Genomic DNA, 24570 nt, shown 5'->3' with positions numbered 1-24570 from the left:
ATTTTCAACATCTTCTCTAGAACAACTGGGCCAAATTAAAACGAACTTGGCACAAAGCATCCATAGGCAAAGGGGATTCAAAGTTGTGAAAATAAAGGCCCATGCTTTTTTTTCAAACCATTTTGGCCTGGAAAGCTGAAACTTATGTGGAAGCATCTTCAAGTAGTGTAGATTCAAAGTTATGAAATTATGCCCCCTGGGTTAGGGTGGGGCCACAACGGGGGTTGGATTTGTACATAAGAATATATATAGAAAAATCTTTAAAAATCTTCTTTTCAGGAACCAACTGGCCAAAAAGTTGAACTTGTGTAAAAGCATCCTCATGTAGAGAGTAGGTTCAAGCTTGTTCAATCATGGTCCCAAGGGTAGGGTGGGGTCACAACGTGGAAGGGGGAGCAAAAATTTACATAGGAATGTATAGACAGATATCTATAAAAATCTTTTTTCAAAAAAGCCATTTCCCTAGAAAAGCTGTTAGTAACTTTAGTGAAAGCAGCCTTAGATAATGTAGGTTCAAATTTGCTCAAATCAAAATCTTGAGGAGTGGGGTGGGGCCATATTGGTAATTCAATTTTACAACGAAAAATATTTAATAAGCTCACAAACTGAAATGTTATAATATATGATTTTACTTATATAGAGCATTTTGACATATTGCTGATTCTCTAAAATTGTTTAAACTTTGGCCCTTGGAAGGATTTTTGGCCTCACAAGGGGTTCAGAGTTTGATAAAGGTTTATATCCCATATACCATATACATACATACCGGTGAGTGGTAACTTCAGTCTGTCTGAAAAAGGGCAGAATTTAAAACCAGCAAGATGTTCTTGTTAAATAATAGGTTTGGTTGGTAAGGAATTTTTTGCGACTTTAGGTAATTTCCAAGTCATCTTATTATCCCCTTGCGCAACTTGTTGCGAAGGGGATATAGCATTGCTGCTGTGTGTGTATGTGTATGATTGTGTTCAGCTTGGAAGCAAGTTTAAAAGAAAAGCCTTGCATTGATATTTATCAAACTTTGTACACTTATTTGGCATAGGACAAACCCTGTAAATAATTTCAAGTCAATTAATTGTCCAATGAGTACTTTCTAATATATCGTAAAAATAACACAATTTTAAACAGAAATTTCATGTACGACTTGACAATAACTACTTCCGCTTCATTTCTGTGAAACCTAAGGGAAAGTAAGCAGTTCAAATCAACAAATAACTTGATTCAGATCTAGTACAGGTAAAGAAAAAGTAGTTTTTGTTGTAATGGAGGGTTAGGAGAATGTTGTCTCCTCATTTACATTTCCATATATTCCTAAATAATGCATCCCCCACACAATAACTCATGTCGCGATGGGATGCTCTACTTAGGCCAAACAAAAAAATATGTTTGTTTACTGTTACATGCTGAAAAAAAATAGGGTCGGTAGGTAGGATTTTTTTTTAATTTTTTTTACACAACTTCAGAAACGTCACATACATGAAATTATTGAGACAACTCGAATATATCCCTTATCCCTTTCTAAGTGACAAATTTTGACGAAAATTGGCATAAACATTGAAGAATCCAAAACAAATAATTAAACAAAGTAATATTGAAAGTTAATTAAATATTTTGTTTACAACGGTAGGTAAACAAGTCAGTGGTCGGGGTACCTGGCGCAGGCATAATCTCGGAGATTAAAAAACATGAACATCCCATTTCAAAGTGTCCGTAGAATTACAGTTAATGATAAAAGAAATCAAATTGAATATGTTCATTTTGCTATATTTTGCAACTAACGTTTGATTACGTTTTCACTAATTTTCGAGCTGAAATACAAATATGGTACAAATATATTTACCAAGCTATAGAAATATGACGACATTACATTGAATTTTGACCTTAAGACGGCACAGCGAATATACATCAAACTGGTGGAAATCTCAGAAGAAGACCTTTAAGGCCACGCAATTTCTTAAACCAAAATTATACGATAACCAGGGATACAGAGCTTCAGTTCATCATATTATTTTCACTGATTGTTTAACTAGAATTAAGACAAATAGACTTAATATCAAGTACTGTTTACCACTAACTGTTGTCAACAGTTCTAAAATAAAAACAAGCAGGAGACATTCACAGTAATTTGATTTTAGGGTAAACAGAACTCAAAATAAAAATCAAGAATGAGAGAAAAAGTAAATGATGACATCTTGAAATCAAAACAAAAGATGAGAAATAAAAAATAATTCTTATTTCCGATCGTTTGTAAGGTGTTTAAACACAGGAGCAATGAGAAGCGTTAAAATGACGTTGCGAAAATTTTGCGGTTGCGCTGGGTCACTGGACGCAGGCACGTTGATCCACTTACCAATAATGATCTATTCATGCCATGGAAAAGAAACTTTTTACATTGATAAACTCTATTCTGATTTACATTTTGGTGAAATTTCAAGGGTTTATCTCTTTTCCTAAAAGAATAAGAGAAAATGTCTCAATAATTTCCGAACAACCCTCGAAAACTGATAATACAAAATTGTTTTGCCATTATGTCATGCATACTTTTGTTTGCCATATGCACCCCTGCGAATGTTATTGTCATTTAAATTTTGGACCATGTGGTTTTATTTAACCTGTTCAGTTTCGCAGTAAAAATCGTGCCTCGTATTTATAGTCTATTTTATAGAATCTAGGTACTTGTAATCAAATATAAAATCTAGAGGTTTATCGATTTTAAACTTTATCTTCATTAATTGGTGGATAAAATGTGTTCTAGAAATAAATAAGACAATACAAAAAAATAGTTTATGTCTGCTGTTGCAACAATTAACATGCTTAGTAGAGATCTCCCCTGAGGATTAATTTTCGATTTGCGCCTGACCTAGTAATAGTATCAATAGTGCAACAGACTATATATTTTTTTGCAGAATGTTCCTTGAAAATGGCTCGATGTGCTAAGTTTTTCTACAAAACAGACACCCATTATTTTTTAAAAAACATGATATTGCACACCACAAGCATCAAACATGGCCATGATCGAGATGTGCAAAAATGGATTTAAAATGATTTTGGAAGATAATTTTAGGGAAATAAATGCAAGAAATTGATAAGATAACACCACGGATGTCTGGTGTTTAATATCGGTTGGAAAGCGAAATAAAGAAAATCTAGAAAACTCATTGCCATCCTGTCGCTTTGCTCGCTACGCTCACGAAGCTCACTGATAGGATTTTGGTTGTTTCTCATTTTTTTTTCAAGAAATTGATAAAATCGCCGACTCCTGTGGTCAAAACTATCTTGCCTCCATTTTGTTTGCCTCGTACTTCAAAATCGGGAACCTTTTCATTTCCCCCATGTTATCGATCGAACATCTGGATAAATGTCATATTATTCGGCAATACCAATATCAACTGCATTTGCTTAATGTGTGCGCATTCTTCAAACTGCAGAGAACATATGGACGTAGATATTGACGCCATGTTATTTTTTCACTTTCGATTTCGATTTCAAACGCTTGACAGATTAAGATGAATATAAAAGTTAAACGAACCCACGTGTGACTTCCGGATTTCTAACGATGGATAAAAACAATTAGGGTCGGCAATTAAATAGAGGGTCGGTCGGGAAACCGTAAACAAACATATTTTTTTGTTAGGCCTTAGCTAAATCAGCTAAATGGAAAATAAGTTGTTTTTATCTGCTAATGTTTGGAGTTATAGCTAGAACATGAATGTGACAAAACCTTTGTGATCCATAGAAATTGAATATATCTTAACTTCCTCTGATTTAATATTTAGTTTGTAATTAGTGTGATGCCTGTATTACTGGATGCAAATCTTTGGGCAACACAAAATAGATATAATAGAGCTACTTTAGTCATATTACTAATTACAATGTTTTATTAATTAACAGCTTGGATGCAACAGAATCATCCAGAAAAGGCAGATTTGCCAATGATGCAGCACCTGGTGATGTCCAATGCAATGCTTCAGTTAAGTGTTTACCCAGCAAAGGAAAACCATATCTGGCTCTGTTTGCCAATAGAAAAATAGGAATTGGGGAAGAAATAAGATATGACTATGGGGTTCCAGATCTTCCATGGAGAAAGCACTGCCAGGTACTTTGAACACAAGGGCTCAAATTTTCTTTGTAAATTTAACCTAACCAAGGTGGTATATTGAACACCTTCCCACACCTTGGGTCACTAAATGCTTCATATCATAATCAATAATAAAATCAAGTATAATTTCATTGAGAATGAATCCTCAAAACGTCCAAAATCGGCCCTTCTCTCCCCCCCCCCCCCCAATAATTACCAGGTAGTAAAGGAGTTGAATTGTATTATCCTTTTCTTTAAACACTGAAGTTTTTAAACATCAATTTCTTGTTTTAATAAAGTATTACATGCATATTAAAACTTATAACAGCTATAAAAATTTGGAAGAAGAAAATAGATGATATTAAAGCGATTGAAATTTTTTTAAAACTTTCACTTGATACATTTGCTCTTAAAATATTTGAATATGATTATATGTTCTTTCTTTTTATTTGGTTCCTTTTTTCTTAGGGTAAAAGATGTAAAATAGGAAAAAAAGAAACTGCTTGTGTCCAAAAAGATTTGCAAGTAAGTATACTTATATAATGTCTTTAATAAAGATTTTTTTCAAATATCACAACCATTATTTTATAATGTACTAAAGAAAATGTTGATTATTTAAGTTAACGCATTATTCAATGATAAATGTGTCAATGGTTTTGAAAACAGTGATTTTTAATAAAGCAGCCGCAAATTAAATTTTGCGAAATTTTCCAAGATTCCTTTAAATCTTATTTTGGTACTAATACACCTGCTAGTGTGTAATCTGTTGCATTACTAAATATTTTAGCTAAAAGAGTGCAGAGTACTTGTCAAGAAACTACCAGTGGATATTAGTAAAGTGGTGTTTCTGTCTGGTGAGTAAAGAATTAAAATAATTGATAAATTTTAGCTTTTTGCAAAGCAACAAGTGGGTGTTCATAAGTGTAATTGATCTGGTTGAAGATTTCAAAGCTTAGACATAAGTAAAATCATGAACAAATTTAAACATTTGTGATTGTCTTATGGCCACACCAATTTTCAGCTGACTCAAAAGAATACTTTAAACTTCTTAAAAATTACAGTACCCGCAACATTATTTTTTACAATCATATCCTATCGTATCATGTATCAATCATATCATATCATGTGTGTACTGGTCTATCATGCGTTAATCCTATCCTAGCGTGCGTAAATCCGATCAGGTTTATCATTCAATTTTAGCAGTTTTTCTGTTTATCCTATCGTGTTAATCGTATAATTCCTTTTAATATCAAGTTAATTTATTTCAAAGTAACAAGTCGTTCGATGTGCCATATACGATAATCTGTAGAACAAAAATTGTAAAATTCTATTCAGCATTCTATCATGATACTCTGTATTTATGTTATTCTGTTGATCAAAATTAAACAATATTACATGTAAATCATATCTGTAAGCAGTGAAAATTAAAAATTAATGTTAACTATTAAAGTTCCTCTGAACAAGGTAACATATTACCTTACCTGTATATCAAATGTATTAATTTGTACGCAGAGTGTAAACATTAATTTGTATGTACAAGGTTTGTTAGAAAAGTTCGGGGACAAAGTGATTGACGGCAATATTGCTGTGTATTTTGTAGGATGACGTATGATTTATTAAATGACTACCAATTGAAAATAAGTACGCAAAAATTCATATGATTTTGAAGTTGTTTTCAAAAGATACAGCGATTTTCATTTTGCATGAATTGGATTTATGGAGCACCATTTAATATTTTCACAACGTCAGATGACGTCAAACTACTGAAAGGCAATTGAGACCTGTCACTCTTTTTCAAAGTAGACACCTTTTAGTTCACACACTTTTCATGCCACTAACCAATTTCTAAAGTGCATGTTCACACCATTATTTGTCAAATTTTTGTATAATGTCTTTTGTGTCATATCGTAGATCATTTAGGTCCAAAAATCTCTGTCCACGCAGTTTCGACTACAGATAAAGAAATAAAGCGAAATCCATAGGTGCAAGATCAGGCCCCGAGGTTATAAAACTTTTTCCGTACTCATACTCCAACTCGTACCCGTACTCCGAGTATGTGCTCCACTGAGTACGACTCAAAAAACCGAGGATATAAAAGTTTTGCAGTACGTTCTCCGCTGAGTACTATTTGGAGTATGCTCCAAAAGCCGATCGATGAAATTTTACGTCTCCGGAGAAAGACAGAGAATGGTAATTCATGTAAATAGTCCTGGCATGTAGGCAAACTGTACATGTATTCAGATTAATTATTTATCAACAAAATGTAACACATTATTTACATGTACATATTACCTTCTTCATCTGCAAGCATAGAGATGTGTCTGCATCTATAACTTATGAATTTTTGAGCAACAAAGACGATAAATCCAGTGTAATTGGTAAAGTTATCAACAAATTGTGTTTATGTCAAATCACATGAGACTCAGATAGTGATTCATGCATGTGATGATTAAGTATAATTATGTTGTAAGGAACGATATGAATATAAAAGAAAGAAGTAAGAATTTACACGGATATGAAGAGAGTATTTCAACATAGAATTTAGTTCGATATATCTTAACGAGGCCGAGTACAGAATGAGTACGCACACTTTCGGGCAGTGTTTCATTTGTATTGTGACGTCATCTTTTTGCGTTGTTGAAAATAGCTCGTTTGATGCGTAAAATTGATTTTATATTGTGAAATAAACATAAATGTCTCGAAGTATAAGCTATATTTGGGCTCGGGTCGAAAACATGAAGAGGGTTCAGCAAGCCTAGCCCTCTCATGTTTTCTTAACCTGCCTAAATATAGCCTAATTCATATATTTTAAGACAGAAACCATGTATTTTATATTAATGACCCTTAATATGTGATGTTATATATTTATTTATTACTTAAATATTTCTGAATGTTTTAATAATACTATAAAGATCACCATTTCCGTTTTTGTCAAATAAAAAATAGCCATTATCTGACAAACTGGGAAATTAGGTATACAAAAAAAACAACTTTGATAAGATCCCTGGAACAAACCAGGTGGTAAAAGGTTTTTTTTATTTGACCATTGGATGCCTTTTAGCAATAGCTTTAATATGTAGAACAGGAAAAGAAATCCCTAGGGCAGAAGTTTAAAAAAATGTAAAAAATGTGCAAAATTGATACATTTCAAGCAAAATCCCATAGGGTCCTATGTTAAAAATTAACAAACTTTGAGAAGACCCCTTAAACAAACGGTGTGGTAAATGTCTTATTTTTTTTTCTTAAAATAATAATTATATCAGTAGAAATTCATGTAAAAAATTCATTCAAAAATCTAGGGCAGAAAAAATTAGACCCGGCATCGTTAAGTTTTCCTGGCTTTTTAACGATTTTGATATTTTACATGCCAGGAAAAGGTCAGAAACGACGCCAATACAAAACTGGAAAGTCACTGCCCCCAAGTGGATATCTCTTAAGATATTTAGTGAGCAGTTCCTGAATTAGGAAAAACAGGGAAGAGTTTAATTAAAAAATACAAACATATACTTGGGAAAATCACAAAAATACTGATAAGATCCGTTTATTTTCACACTCAGAAAGTATACACTAAGGAAATTATATGGGTATTCCAATTTAATTGCAACATACTATATTTGCCTTAATTCTTGTGAGAAAAAAACCATCTAATATCTTGAAGGGGTGGGATGGGGGTTGGGGTTGGAATTGCATCAATGAACACATGCCAAAAGCCAAGGACACACGTAAAGTTTCTCATTTCAATATTTTTGGAAATGTGCACAAGAGTTTAAGAAAATTCACTAATTGAAATATTTTTGAAATTTCCAATATGAGGACCACGTTAAACCGAAACAATGTGTTCAAGGAAACTGTGTACTAAAGTTGCTGTAACCCTTTTTGTGGGGTTTTATTGATGGTTCAAGTTTTTCTCACTTAGTCAAGGCTTGAAAATGTGTGTTTAGAATTTATACATGCATGAACTGTGTCATTTTTAATCTTCAAAGTAACGTCATTTGAAATTTTTGAGCAAGCATTTTCCGATTTATCTTTAAAATTCGAAATACATGTGTTAATTTTGATGCATTGACATAAATATTTGGTTAGTTTATCTAAATAGTTACTTGCTAATGAAATAAAACAATTTAAGAGATGAATATTCCCACAGCTAAGCTATATAGAGAAAAATCTCTCACATGAAGCGGATTATAAAAAAGCGTTAATTGCTTCAACCCAGGTTATACGAGTATTACTTGGGTAGATATTGAGTTCATTCCTTATAATTTAATTTTCTGTAATTTGCTGTACAAATTGAGTTTTACTTTTAAAAATGATATTAATCTGTTCAAAATTCAAACGTAACGTCAAGCGGATTAGTACGTTTTTGACGTTGGTGCATTGTGACGTGCCTTTTGACGTGCAAACCAGGTTATACAAATTTAACTAAATTTTTCTATCCAATCAAATGCCGCGTTACAACCAGAATTAAATTATAACCAATTACCTAAAGGTGGGTATATGGGTGACTGGTCATATTTGAACACAAGGACAGCGTAACCAAAATGTTTTTTTCTGGGGTTTTTTAGTTACACCATTGAACACGCGCATTTTCTTCATATTGCACCATTGAAATCAGTGTAATGTAGAGAAATTCCCCAAGTTAAAAAAACAAAGAAGATAATTAAGACTCGCAAGTTGTACATTTTCTTTGCCAGAAGGAGTATGATTTAACTTTATTTGGAAATTTTTTTTAGGGGGGGGGGCGCCGGGTGCGACCTCCTTTACTCCGCCACTGATTTACCGCTTATTCTATAAAATGTTTCCCTTTCCAAGTTTTGTGGCATGCAACATAAATGATAATTGATTAATAAGTAAGTAATAGAAAGTGTTAGACTTTTATGCATCCCCCATCCTTTGTAATGTTTAGAACTAACCTACATCTTCACTATAATCAAAAAGGGACCCAGCAAGTACATCTGATTGAAATTGATTAATAACGATACATGTACATTGATTTCTTTGTTAGCTCACCTGAGCTGAAAGCTGAAAGCTCAAGTGAGCTATTCTGATCACATTTTGTCTGTCGTCCGTCTGTCCGTAAACTTTTCACATTTTCAACATCTTCTCAAGAACTACTGGGCCAATTTCAACCAAACTTGGCACAAATTATCCTTAGGCAAAGGGGATTCAAAGTTGTGAAAATTAAGGGTCAAACTCGTTTTCAAGGGGAGATAATTAGAAATTAATGAAAAATTTCGAGAAATTTTCAAAAATCTTCTTCTCAAGAACCAGTAAGCCAGGAAAGCTGAAACTTGTGTGGAAACATCCTCAGGTAGTGTAGATTCAAAGTTGTGAAAATCATGACCCCCGGGGGTAGGGTGGGGCCACAATGGGGGTTCGTTTTCTTGCATTGTTTTATCGATATATGAACATTTTTTTCTGTTGTTTTATTTCCGCATCAACCCTGGATGACTTATTATACTGTTGTTTGAGTTTAATCCGTATTTTATCGAATAAAAATGCCGAATTTGGACAATTGTTTGCTTCATGAATTTTGTCAAATGTGTAACACATTTTACATATAAATGCACACCATATGTAGCAAAATGACAATTAATCAAAGCATCATTGTTATAAGAAACATATTTTGTTAATATTGTCATTCTTTCGATTGATTTCTCAGTGACATTATTAACTGATTAATAACATTGATAATACATAATGATATTTCGTAAAAGGTAATTCGGGGTCTATTTCTCGTATAAGGCATAAAATTACAAATGATGTCGCCCGATTGACATTGGACCAATAACAATCAAAATAGTATGCATTCTTTAACAAACAAACACGGGATTATAAACGGATCAAGGCGAAAGTCCAAGATGGCTGCATGATTAAGTCTGTCTCGTATTCTTTTAAAAATACGATAATGGAATTTAATTTTACATTTATTTACATCCTTTGTCAAAATGTTCCAGTTTATTTAGATTTCATAATGATTCCTTGTCAGTATTACAATTTAAGCTATACGGAGTTATAAAGCGTTTAATTGCTGACCATAGCGCTCGAAAGAAAGTTGCACTTTATTAAATAAGAAATTATAAATCTGAAATAATTACTTATTCACATAAAAAAGGTCTCAATTGCTGAATTGTAAATTTGGTCATTATTTAAGTGATTAGATAAGTAACAAAAAATGCATTTACTTCGAACATTAGTTTTACTATTTAATAGTATCATGCATGATTCTTTAATCACTGATTGACGGACATGTTTTAGCTGACGAATGCTTGATTTTACACAGTCTAATTTATTTTTCTGTTTTATCTTTTAACAATTGAGTAGTTAATTATACACAAATCAATTTACCAGTCTAGAGGTGTGAAACCATCTCTTTGTTCACCAGACTCTTGTACCTTGTGTATACAAACCCAGATACACGTGTGTCTGGAGCAGTGGCTTCGTTAGTTTACCTGTTTACCTGTGTCATTATCTCGGATCATTCATGCGTGAAAGGATATTATGTAATCAAAAAATGAATAATGAACATAAATTTGCCCATGTAAGCGTTTTAAGATATCGTATTCATCGGTAAAAAGGCAACGAGAATAACAAATTTTAAAATCCTTTAAAAAGAAATCTGATTGTAATAAAATAATAACGGATACAAATTTCTAGATCTACAATACTTAAAATAACAAGATACGTCAAAACATCAGACCTATATCAATCATTTTGGCTGAAAAATCAAATTTAATTTGTATAGCTTTGTAAGGAAATTTCCCTCGTGTTGACCTCGTGACGTCACTTCCGCTGAAGCCTCGTTATCGCCTAATTCTGTTTTCTCTTGATTAGATTTCCCAAAGCAGGTAAAAATAGCCACTTTGAAGAGGCGTAACTCCTTTATTTTTGCACCGATTTCGATGCGGTTTTTTGCATTAAATTTTGGTAAATAAACTCTTTAACATATGTTTCACATCGGCTGGGCTGCAGGTACCTTTTAAATTCACCTCCATTATATCTAGATATGTCATTAATAAAATGGTAAAAACTTTCCATTTTAATTCATATACATGTATATATGATTAAATCATAGCATGTAATACAGCAACGTTGCAATATTAACAATATTATATGTTTGCACTGCATTTTATTTAGATTAAATGTCTTGAGTACGACTTTGAGAAAGCTTCAAAGCTTACTCAGAAAATCGCCGTTTTGTACTCAGCTGGAGTACGAGTATGTGTATGAAAAAGTTTTATAACCTCGATACCTTGAGTACGAGTATGATTTGGAGCAAGGAGTACGATTTGTAGTACGAGATCGTACTCAAGAAAGTTTTATAACCTCGGGGCCTGGGCTTTAGGGGGGAGGGGTGCTTAAATTAAGAGCTCAAGATATCAGTATTTCCATTTTCAAACCTTCAATTCCATTTGTGGTTCCAATTGTAAAGCTTTGACCTATAGAAATAGAACCTTTTGGAGATTTTTCTGCATGCACAACAAATTTAATGACGGCCTGGTGCTCCAAAGTGTCCATTTACGTTAACGTTTTTGACTCATTTTTCTAAAGTTGGTTGTCCATATTTGGCTATAAAACTGCCAAAAAAATTTCAATTAAATTGAAACTTTCACAAAATGACCTTCATTACTTATTGTGATCTCATATGAAAATTGTTTATTTTTATGCACTTAAACTGTACATTTTCTTAATAAGGAAAAATGTGTATAAAACAATTAAAAACTGACATGCTCCGTGAATCCTATCATATCAAAATAATTAATCTGTATATTTTTTAGGGTGCATTTAAAATAAATAAATCTTTACATAATTCTCAGAAAATTTGTCAAGATTAAATATGAAAAGTTTCAGTGGTATCATGCGAATAGTCTGCTGACAATTGAACTTGTCTGCGAACTTTTCTAAGAACCCTTGTACAGTAAAACTTGTTAAATCCGGATGTTGTGCAAACCGGCAAAATTGTTCAGTCCCTTGATATTTATGCACCCCTTGGAGGAAGGGAGGGCATATTGCTTTGCTGCTGTCTGCTGGTCGATCTGACGGTCTGTCGGTCGGTCGGTCCACCAATAAGTTTCCGTTCATTTTCTTTGCAGAGGATGAACATATCGAAATGAAATTTGGTATACATGTTAATCATGATAATATCTAGGTCAAGTTCGATATAGGGTACGATCAAGCAATTTTCGACAGAGTTATGCCCCTTGGACGTAGAAAAATTCTAGTTTTTTGCAGTTTCCGCTCATTTTCTTCGCAGAGGATGAACATATTGAAATGAAATTTGGTATACAGGTTTATCATGATAATATCTAGGTCAAGTTTGATTTTGGGTATGATAGAGCAATTTTCGACAGAGTTATGGCCATTGGACTTAGAAAAATTCCAGTTTTTAGCTCACCTGAGCCAAAGGCTCAAGTGAGCTTTTCTGATCACAATTTGTCCGTTGTCTGTCGTAGTCGTTGTTGTCGTCGTCGTTGTTAACTTTTCACATTTTCATCTTCTTCTCAAGAACCACTGGGCAGATTTCAACCAAATTTGGCACAAAGCACCACTAGGTGAAGGGGATTTAAATGAAGGGCCACGCCCTCTTTAAAGGGGAGATAATTGAGAATTATTGAAAATATGTTGGTATTTTTCAAAAATCTTCTTCTCAAAAACTATTCGGCCTGAAAAGCTAAAACTTGTGTGGAAGCATCCTCAGGTAGTGTAGATTCAAGTTTGTTCAAATCATGGTCCCCGGAGGTAGGGAGGGGCCACAAGAGGGGGATCAAGTTTTACATAGGAATATATAGAGAAAATCTTTAAAAATCTTGTTCTCAAAAACTATCAGGCCAGAAAAGCTCAAATTAAAATTGGAGCATCCTCAGGTAGTGTAGATTCAAGTTTGTTCAAATCATAGTCCCGGGGGGTAGGGTGGGGCCACAATGGGGGATCAAGTTTTACATAGGAATATATAGAGACAATCTTTAAAAATCTTCTTCTCAAAAACTATTAGGCCAGAAAAGCTCAAATTAAAATGGAAGCAACCTCAGGTAGTGTAGATTCAAGTTTGTTCAAATCATAGTCCCTGGGGGTAGGGTGGGGCCACAATGGGGAGATCAAGTTTTACATAGGAATATATAGAGACAATCTTTAAAAATCTTCTTCTCAAAAACTGTAAGGCCAGAAAAGCTCAAATTAAAATGGAAGCATCCTCAGGTAGTGTAGATTCAAGTTTGTTCAAATCATGGTCTCCAGGGGTAGGGTGGGGCCACAATGGGGGATTAAGTTTTACATAGGAATATATAGAGACAATCTTTAAAAATCTTCTTCTCAAAAACTATTAGGCCAGGAAAGCTCAAATTAAAATGGAAGCAACCTCAGATAGTGTAGATTCAAGTTTGTTCATACATGGCTCTGGGGGTAGGGTGGGGCCGCAAGAGGGGGATCAAGTTTTACATAGGAATTTATAGAGAAAAATCTTCTTTTTAAAGACTATTTGGCCAGAAAAAGCTTAAACTTGTGTAGAGGCATCCTCGGGTAGTGTAGATTCAAGTTTGCAAAATCACAGTCCCTAGAGATAGGCCATGATGGCTGTTTGAATTTTTACATAGTAATATATAGTAATATATAGAGAAAATCTTTAAAAATATTCTGGGAAAGTTTTCGGTCCAAAACTCAGTACTTAGTGTGAAAGCACAGGTTATGCAGATTTAAGTTTGATGAAATCATGATTTCAATTTTATTTTAGCAAGATCTATTGTACTTAGTTGTCAAGATATTTTGAAACTGTAGTGCTTATAATTTGATCAGAATTAAGGCAATTGTTGCTCAGGTGAGAGATGTGGCCCCTGGGCCTCTTGTTTTAAGTTTACGCTCATTTTCTTTGTGGATGTTTCCAAGGGGGGGATAAGTGTTTCACAAGCATCTCTTGTTTCCTATAATTTTACATTAAAAAAATTTTGTGCAGTTTGGATCGTGTCTACTCTGTTATCGATCAATTTCCCTGTTGTTGCTATTGACTTAAACCACTATGAATATAAATCCAAATTAGCATTGATAAATAAAGACACATTTTTTCAGCCAAAATTAGATAAAAAGTGGGAGTTATTAGTCCCCTACTGGTTTTCACAGGAGGGGACTATAGCTTTCCTCTGCATCCGTGAGTCCGTCTGTCCGTCCGTCCGTCTGTCTGTCCCACTTCAGTTTTCCACACTTTTTTTCTTTTTACGTTTGAGGAATAATATGAAATTTGCTGAACAGCTTCAAAATGTCAAACTACAGATCAAGTTTACACGTTTGTAGCGTCTGGTTGACATATTTTCAAGAAAATTAGTTTTTTATATTCCAATTTTTTAATGTTCGGGTTCGATATTCTGCATAACAGTGCATTGTTTTCACAATTTCCACAAACCGGTAGGGGACGTGTATTGCTTATGCAATACTCTCAGAATGCTTGTTTATTATACTTCACCCCATTTTTTCAGGACGTGATTCTGGATACCGTGGGAGTAAGACTGCAATATCATTTGTAATGCGTGTTCATTACACTTACAATTACAGTTACATTTTATTCTGTCAAAATGCTCCATTTTTATTACATTCCCTTTATTTGAATGTTATCCATTGTTCTCTGCATCAAAACAGTTCTCGCCATAACGTTATCGGCCACCTGTTGACTCATTGTGTGGTCAATGTTTGTTTAACAATTTCCGTTGAATCATACACTTGTCTCGTGTCGGACTTCTTAGGTTAATCTGATGTTTGAAAATTTATCAATTACAACGATTTGATTGGAAAAGTAATTCTATTGTATGTATTCCGTTTTGCAAAAATTGTTTTCCAAATAAAAATTGAAAATGAAAAACTAAAATCATGATCAAGGAGGTGTAATATATTTCAGGAGAACCAGGAAAATATTGCAAAAGTAAACAGGTTATGACCTGCTGCATTCATACTAAAATTAATTTGCATTGATGTCCTCCAAACCGGATGTTGCCTAATCTGGCCAAATTTGTCAGAACCACACTCTGCTGGATTATACAAGTTTGACTGTAATACATACTGTATATCTTGATTCGTGTTCTTTCTCAAATTCTGACATCATCAGGTTTATCATAAATATCGTTTAAAACGATTTTACATTTATCATGCATGTCCTTTATCATTTCCTATCGTGTATCAATCATATTGTATCATGCGTAAATACTTCATAAATACTGTTCTATCATGCGTAAATCCTATCATATCGTGCATGAATCCTATCCTATCGTTTATTTTGTAAGAAATAACGTTACAGATACTGTACATGGCCATTCCTTTTTAAGAAGGTAGATTTTTTGGGGGGGGGATGGGGGGAATGGCGCTAGGTGTTACATAAAACCAGGAATACCAAAACTCTTTATTTCTTTTTATTAAGCATTCATTAAAGCTTAATTATGTACAGACCCTGATGAAACTTACAACTACATTGACTTTCATGCAAGAAATGTTTCATGTAAACTGTTTAGCATTTTATGTAAACCAATTAGTGTTTCATATGAACCTTGAAGCGTTTTGTATAAATCATTAGTTGATTCAGGCAAAGCCTGCGGCATTAAACGTAGTCTAAGCGTGCATAGTGTGGAGTAGAGTAGGTCTCTGAATAGGAACAAGTTTTTAGGTTAAGGATCAAAGTCATATCGGATCATGCAGAAATTCTTTTTTCAGAGCATATATACTCTCCACTTAGCCCTATATTACTAATACTTTATATAACAAGGCTTTTAAATAATGGGTTTGCAATGACCTTAAACCAAGTTTCAAGGTCAGATATGAAGGTCATAGCAGAATTATATGTAAAATCTTTGTCTGGAGCATAGCTTTCCTCCCTTTGATCCAATCTTGCTCATACTTCACCCACAAGGTGCCCTTGATCAAAAGGTATGCAGTAACCTTAAATGATGTTTGTAGGTCAAATGTCAAGGTCATAGTTAATCACACAAAATCTTTTTAAGCATATATATACCCTTCATGTAGCTATATTTGGGTCATACTTCACATAAACAGAGCTTTTGAGTTAATGGTGTGCAGTGACTTTGAACCTAGTGAATGTGAAGGTTATATCAGATCTCTTTATAATCAGTTTTAGACTGTTGTAGATTATTTCCTTATTTGCCTAATTTTGCTCAGGTTGAACCAATATTTCTGTAAGCTGTAATGAGATGTAATTAAAAGTTCATCGCCAGATGGAAAATTTCTAAGTTATAGGTCAAGGTCAAATCAATTTATTCTCTAAAGTGCTTTTTATCCTATTGTGCATTATTTAAGCTTGAAGCCCTATGAGATAGTCACCATCTCAATGTTGTCTAGTGCATTGGTGTTTGCAAAATAATAAAAATATGGATACTTGTAAGAGATGTTTCGGGTTTAGACTAAAAATTTAAGCTTAAAATGGAAACATGAGACTCCCTGATGTTGTTGGTATTCAGGTTACTGTCAAAGCCCTAAGGGCCTCTTCTTCAATATAATAACTTCAAGGTAAATTATGATTTGGTCATTTAATCAAATATACATTCTATTTTGAGGCCCTTTCAACATATTGGCACTGGAGCAATTTACAACATGTTTTAGCTTCACTTGAGCTCTCACATACGTTGTACAATGTCTCGCATTTGTTGCATATGTGTTAATGTTGGCATCAAGTTTCCTCAAAATACTGGACTAGCACACTATACAAATGTGATCCAAATTAATGCAATGCAGGAACAATAGTATGAAAGTCTCACCATGTTTTCTTGCAAAAGGGATACATGTTATTTAAAGGCCTTGAGATAAATTGCAGCTGTCTAAGCATGTGTTTTCCTATCATAAGATGTGTCTCCTGTTATCTTGTAACGTTTTACTATCAGTTATCAGCTTCAATTTGCTATGCTTTGCCATTACCCTGTAATAATATCTCTGTTTCAGACCACAATTGACCATGGATGCTAATACTGCACCTAGCTTTACCTCACCCCTTGAGCTTGAATATAGATAATCAGAAATTCCAATGATTCTTGCCCCCTTCCTTTTATGAATCAATCAGATATACATACACAAATAGCAGTATTTCGTTCAATATTACTTTTAAAATCAAAGTACTGAAGTACTGAAAGCCGGGCTCTTTTGGTGTGTCTTTATGCATATTGTGTAGTAAAGACTGAAAATCTCTCTCTCTCTCTCTCTCTCTCTCTCTCTCTCTCTCTCTCTCTCTCTCTCTCTCTCTCTCTCTCATGCTTTTAATGTCGGCAAAGCATCAGAGAGCGACCAAATTTTGTAAGCGGCTATAAACAAAAAATAAGTCTGTATAGTAGAAGTTAAAAAGTTCAACAGTTGCTGCCTTGAATTTTTCAACAAGCATTATATATTCAATCCCGTTTCTTCATCGTGCAGCAAAGTAGTTCATGGAAATTCATGCGCATTGTATGTGTCCAAAATGCATAGTAATGTTTTAAAAACACGTTATTAATAAGAAAACTAAAAAAAGATAGACAATTCATTCGAAATTTAAAAAAAGAAACAAAATGCCAACACTTTTGACAAAACGTGGCTCTTTGTGTAACTATTTGGTATAGCGGAAGCTCTAACTTGATGCTGTTTGGTTTTTTGTTTATTTGTGCTATTTATAGTAACATTGGCGATTGGCCTGCCTATAGCCAGGACTCTGCTTTCAGCAGAGCCCGGCTAAAAATCAAATTTCATTATTAGAATATGTTTATTTATTTATTTATAATAAATGTATTTATTAAAGTATTTCTGTTATCTCCTGCCATTTTAAAAACAATTCTTTATATCAATAGAGCAATTCATGAGGACCCAATTAAAATGGAAGTCAATCAAGATAAAACGCTTCATGTTTTTAACCGGGTTTTCCAACGGAAAAATCCGGTTATTAAAATGGTGAAAATGGCGGGCGGGTGGGCGGGCGGGCGGGCGGGCGGCTGCCAAAAGGGTACCCTCATTGTACGGATAACTCCTCCTACAGTTTTCAAGATAGGAAGTTGTTCTTTTGCAGATCAATTGTACATATATCAGAGGTGTGCATATTGCAAGGATTTTGATTTCCGATAATTTATCAAAAAAATACCAGGTTTTGAACTTAGTCATTTTTTGGCAAAATTTTGCATATAGGGTACCCTCATTGTACGGATAACTCCTCCTACAGTTTTTAAGATAGGAAGTTGTTCTTTTGCAGATCAATTGTACATATATCAGAGGTGTGCATATTGCTAGGATTTTGATTTCTGATAATTTATGAAAAAAATACCAGCTTTTGAACTTAGTCATTTTTTGGCAAAATATTGCATATAGGGTACCCTCATTGTACGGATAACTCCTCCTACAGTTCTCAAGATAGGAAGTTGTTCTTTTGCAGATCAATTGTACATATATCAGAGGTGTGCATATTGCTAGGATTTTGATTTCCGATAATTTATGAAAAAAATACTAGCTTTTGAACTTAGTCATTTTTTGGCAAAATGTTGCATATAGGGTACTCCATTTCACTGGATACGTGTTGATAGGATTATGGATACAGTTCACATGAAAGAAAACCTGGTTTGCTGTCACATTGACAGCTTTTCTCTTGTTTGCATTTTAGCAAACTATTTAGCATATCAGGCAAAGTGTATTAAGCATTTCATGTTAATCTTTAAAAAGCTTGCATCAAATGTGTTGTGAAGTAGTATGTTTCATGGTCTGTAATTTATCTTACAGTATTACCAATTGTAATCTGTAGTAATTTAAACCACTTTATGAGACAGTTCAAGTATTAAAATTTAACGACTTTCCTTCATCTTTAAGATTTGGTCCATCATGTAGGAGAAACACAAAAAGAAATGATTACACAAGGTTTGCCGGTAGAAGGTGTTCAAGAAGAGTCACAAGAGGGAGAGATTATACAAGGATTGCCGGAAGATGTTGTAGAAGAGTCACAAGAGGAAGAGATTACACAAGGATTGCTGAAAGAGGATGTTGAAGATGAGTCACAAGAAAAAGAGATTATACAAGGATTGCCGGAAGAAGATGTTGTAGAAGAGTCACAAGAAGAAGAGATTATCCAAGGATTTCTGGATGAAGATGTTGTAGAAGAGTCACAAGAGGAAGAGATTATACAAAGATTGTCGGATTAAGATGTAGAAGAGTCACAAGAAGAAGAGATGATACAAGGATTGTTAGAAGAAGATGTAAAAGAGTCACAAGGGGAAGAGATGATACAAGGATTGCCGGAAGAAGATGTTGTAGAAGAGTCACAAGAGGAAGAGATTATACAAAGACTGTCGGATGAAGATGTAGAAGAGTCACAAGAAGAAAAGATTACACAAGGATTGTCAGAAGAAGATGTAGAAGAGTCACAAGGGGAAGAGATTATACAAGGATTGTCGGAAGAAGATGTAGAAGAGTCACAAGAGGAAGAGATTATACAAAGATTGCCGAAAGAAGATGTTGTAGAAGAGTCACAAGAGGAAGAGATGATACAAGGATTGTCAGAAGAAGATGTAGAAGAGTCACAAGGGGAAGAGATGATACAAGGATTGCCGGAAGAAGATGTTGTAGAAGAGTCACAAGAAGAAGAGATTATACAAGGATTGCCGGATGAAGATGTTGTAGAAAAGTCACAAGAGGAAGAGAATATACAAGGATTGCCGGAAGAAGATGTTGTAGAAGAGTCACAAGAAGAAGAGATTATAAAAGAAACCCAGGATATTGTTTCAAAAGAGTTCAAGAAAAAAGATAGTTCTCTAGATGTTAATACAGATAGTACATTTGCTGAAGGTAATAAGTTAGTAAGGGCTACAATATGTTATACAAGATGTGAACTTTTTTCACATTTGTTGGATGAGTGTTTTTTTTTTTAACTTTTGAATTTTTTTTAAGGAAAACATGATCTTTTGAGATGTGGAAGATGCAAAGGCATTTATAGTGATGTAGCCTTGTTTGTTAAGCACAGAACAACTTGTCATGCAAAGAAATTGAGCACCAACGTAAGTCACATTATGATTTACATTTATAGTTCTTTTCAACCACAGGCTAAATACTTCAGGTTGAATAAAATGTTGTAATAGAAATGATTAAAAAATTGCTTTTCTGAGAAATATAAAGGCTTTAATTTGTGAAGGTAATGTAAAAGCATTGTAGCAAACTACTGTAAACGTACTACATTTGGCTGTGTATTCTATTTAGCGCTTTTGGCGGAATGCGGCCCTCCGCAATACAAGTACATCGCTAAATGCCATATGATACATCTATGTATAGGAATAGTCACATTCAGAAATACGCTAATTCAAATCCATGCCAACTTGTTCGAAAACTAGTTTCCGCCAAATATCGTACACGCCAAATACAATACATTTACTGTAAGTTTAAGCCTGTCATTAACACTATTGGTCAAAGACGAAAGGAGGAGGGGGGAGAAGGTTATCTCCAACTTTTAAGAGAGAGAGAGAGAGATGAGAATGGTTATCTAAAATACGGAGAACAGAAGTCTTTTGAGGAAAAACTAAGGCATTGATTTTAACTCAATGAGACAAGGGAGGGGGAAGTATGCTTTATCATCGATGTTCAGACCTGGTTAAAGATTTAGAGCAGATGCCCTTTGGTTGCCACATCTAAGTTATTACTACTCCTACCTTAAAACTTGCATGGATGGTGCATCTTGTGATATTTATTTGGGATGCTTAGTATACACAAGTGCGTACATGACTTTATTGTAATAAAGTTCAATTGTCTCTCTGCTTACAAGATCGATAAAAAGACTTTAAGTTGCATGCATAGACTGAAGCTTGTATTACTTTACTATAATCATGATAATTAATTTTTACAATAAAGCTAGGTTCTCCGACCCTGAGCTGCAAAATTTTCAAAAGGTTTTACCTGTGCATCAGTGACTTGAACCCCTTTACCTTATATGTATGTAGTAGCTAGATCTCCATGGAGCCACTAAGCCAAGCATTTCATTGAATACCTGATCGTAACATTAACACAGAAAGAATAATTAGATTTGTCTATATGAAAGGCAGATTTATGGTACAAATAAATAAATCTGGATAATTTAGAATTATGGCTGAGGCTCATTGACAAGTACAAAGCATCAAATTAACTCTTAATGCATGAAGACATTTATATCCTTATGATAACAAACATGACTGGAACCAAACGATTATCCACATGTTTAGGCAGCCATTAAAATGTTTTCAGCCCCGAGTCTTGTTTTGTTCTAATATATGCCCGCTCAGGGATCAACGCGGGTAGGTTAAGGCAACTCCAAGTTAAATGACCGTCAAAATTATGATCAATTTAAAAACTGTTTATTTTTATGAAAACAGTGCTGAATATTAATACCAAGTGAATGTGTTCACCAAGATATCATTTTTCTACTTCGGAATCAACTCGATCTTTGAAGCTGCCGTACCATGGTATCACGTGACAGTTAAAAATAGATCACTTTTTTACCTTAACAAAAAATCAAAAAGTGTAACACTACCCCAAAGTTCATTTGTATGTTTGCTACAATAATTCGATCGGCAATTAGTTCATGTTAATTGGTATTACTGCTAGAATCCTATTGTTAATCGCATAAAATAAATATTGTAAATATTTATCGGAAACCCTCTCAACTTCTATAATTTCATTGAAAATACTATGTATTTTTCGTTTAAAACAACAAGCACAGGATTCTAGCAGCACTTTTTAAGTAGTTTAGGTCATATACCGTTGATATTTACCAAAGTCATCTTTCATAATATCCGGGGTAGTGTTACACTTTTGCCTTTTTTGTACACACTGGCAGAGGAAAGGCTGGTCAAGCCATATAAATGTCGATCTGCTTACCTTATAAAACTCGCTGATTAAACAAAATATCCATGCCTGTATTATCCTGATAATATCCTAACTGACACTCATCTAAATCTTATGTATCTGTATTGAATAAGTCTTATTTTGGCATTGTTTACACTGCATTCCGATGATTTGTCTCCCGACATGATCTTCTCTATTAAACATGCTTATGACGTCATCAATGATAATTATACGTAATAGAGAGAAATCGAAGATATATTCAGTTAGAAGAGTTTCTTGTTATATTTTATGCCTGTAGTTTTTATAATTTAAACCAGAGATAAAGTTAAAATCGAAAAGTTTCTGAGTAAAATATGACATCATGCTGCTTATTGTGACGTCATATTGATCAGAGGAATTTGATCGCTGAGAGTTGCCTTATCATACCCGCGAACCCCGGGTCATGCTTCCCTCTAATTTATGCTCGCTGGGATCAGCCCCGAGCACAATCTGTTCTAGTCTTGATGTCTGCTGGAGATCAGCCCCAGGCATGGGTCTTGTGTCGTTTTCATGCTAACAGCCCAGGCTGTTACTGGTAGGGAAGCATTGAGAAGCCCCCAAGCGCCAAACTATTTACACATGTATTTTCGGTGTTTACAAATATATGTGTATTATTGTTTTATGTATGATTGTATTTCGGTTTGCAGTGTTTGTTAATTTAGCTATACCAGATGTTTGGGTATAAGACCCAATAAATTTTTTGCTTCCTCTTAACTCTTGTTAATTGTTTATAAACTGGAATATGTTTGGATTACTTCACACAAAATTTTAAAAGCTCAAATTATCTCAAACCCTTTTTATACCTGATTTAAAAATTACAATTGCAGGTAGATCTTGGCAGAAATTCATCTTGCCTAAGCAGTGATGAGTCTCAGAATCTTGCAGTTGAGGATGAACAAACAGCAGATCATCAAAATCCAACAGGTATGTAATGTTTTCAGAGACCAGTTTGATTGATTTTTTTGTGTGTAAAAACTACAATATCAAAACTCTAGTAAATATTACCATCTGGTTTTTAAAGGGGTCCATCTCAAATATTAGAAAGCCCCAAATTTTGCGATTTATTTGGAGTATTACAGATGTTGATTAGTACTATGGATTCATTCAAAAAAATTTAAAAAGTTATTGAGTACCCATACCTTTCAAACCTGCTATGTGGGAGAATCTTCCGCTTACCAACTTGGCTAAGAGGTAGATTTTGCTTAAACGACATTTTGTTTTTGAATTAAGATGAAAATAATAGGTTTGCCGTAGTAAAATAGAGTGATATGCCTGTCAAAACATTGATTATTAGAGCTCTTTACCGTTTCTCATGACAACACTTCTTATTGGAGTGTATTCATCGATCAAGTGAGTAAGGTTATAAAACGTCACACGAGTTCACACCAAGTAAACAACAGTCATTTATAATGAGGAAGACCAATTTAATTTTTGAATATTTTTAATTTGAGGAATTGAGCACATTGAGGTACAATTTCCTTCATTCACATGTAGGATTTTTTAAATAAAATGAAATACATTAACTATTTTCATATATTTTTAAAAAAAATACAATAACTAGTAAGTAGTTGAGGAAGAAAATGTACATATATGCTCTCATATATTTTGATCGCTTTATAAAGTAGGGGAAGGGGGGTGGGGCAGAACAAAAATAAGAGAATTAGATGTTTATTAACAGTGTACCTCTACCAAAAGTTTAATTTTATATCTTTCATAGGGTCTTATTTTTGGTTAAAATCGTTTTCCATAAAGGTACAATGTCAAAGATTTAGTGTATGCAAAAATAAGTGTAAAATTCTGATACTTTACAGTATTTATTTTTTGTTATTCCACCACAGAGGGGCAATATGGCACAATATCCTTTGAATGCCCATGTAAAGTCATTGTTGCTCAGGTGAGCGATGTGGCCCAATGGGTCTCTTGTTTCACAATTGTAATGCATTTGCAATCATTTTACATTTTATTATTTCTATGACTGCCAGTTTGCAATTACAACTTGTGTTACAGTGTTAAAAATATTAACTTTTACTAGATGATACTGTAAATTCCTAATTAAACATGAGGAATTTATATCCGCGTAAAATTGCGAGAAGCATCCCTCGCAATTCTTTTCTGAAAATTGATAGCTAGGATGTATGGATAAATGTTCTGCGTTCGCAATTTTATATTCTCGTGATTTGATACAAAATAGAGGGGTCACAGAATTAAGTACTCGCTTAATATAAGGAATTTACAGTACCTGGTGCAAGCGCGGGAATTAACACTTTACACAATGAGTCAATCCGCATTCTTGGTTACCCTGTTCGCGAAAGTTCTATTCCATTTTTTTCATGAACTTTTTGTATAAATTGAAGTCCGATCCAAGGTATCTGCCCTCGATGTATAATGAACTCGTCTTACACTTTTTCTTTGATTAGTCAATCCGCATTCTTGGTTACCCCGTTCTGGAAAGTTCTATCCCATTCTCTCACCAGAGAATGAGTATCAAAACTAAAATTGCGCACTAAAAAAATGAATTGACTTATTTTAATTATTTAACATTTGTCAAATCTTAACTTTTATATATTCTCTAAATAGACTCTTTACGTAATCATTCAATATTATTTCATTGCAAGTATGTATTTTGATCGAGACTATTCCTGACTTGGATCTGCCAAAGCGTGTCC

The 24570-nt window shown here is 33.9% G+C and overlaps 2 pseudogenes; both read left to right on the top strand.

Moving 5' to 3' along the window:
* Window positions 1-24570, top strand: part of LOC128183616 (deleted in malignant brain tumors 1 protein-like) — a 492435-nt pseudogene that overhangs the window by 153382 nt on the left and 314483 nt on the right.
* Window positions 1-24570, top strand: part of LOC128183435 (uncharacterized) — an 82169-nt pseudogene that overhangs the window by 33307 nt on the left and 24292 nt on the right.

This window comes from Crassostrea angulata, chromosome 5, assembly GCF_025612915.1.
Source record: "Crassostrea angulata isolate pt1a10 chromosome 5, ASM2561291v2, whole genome shotgun sequence".
Classification (NCBI taxonomy): Eukaryota; Metazoa; Mollusca; class Bivalvia; order Ostreida; family Ostreidae; genus Magallana; species Magallana angulata.
The sequence above is the reverse complement of the archived record's forward strand: the minus strand, read 5'-3'. Positions and strand labels throughout refer to the sequence as shown.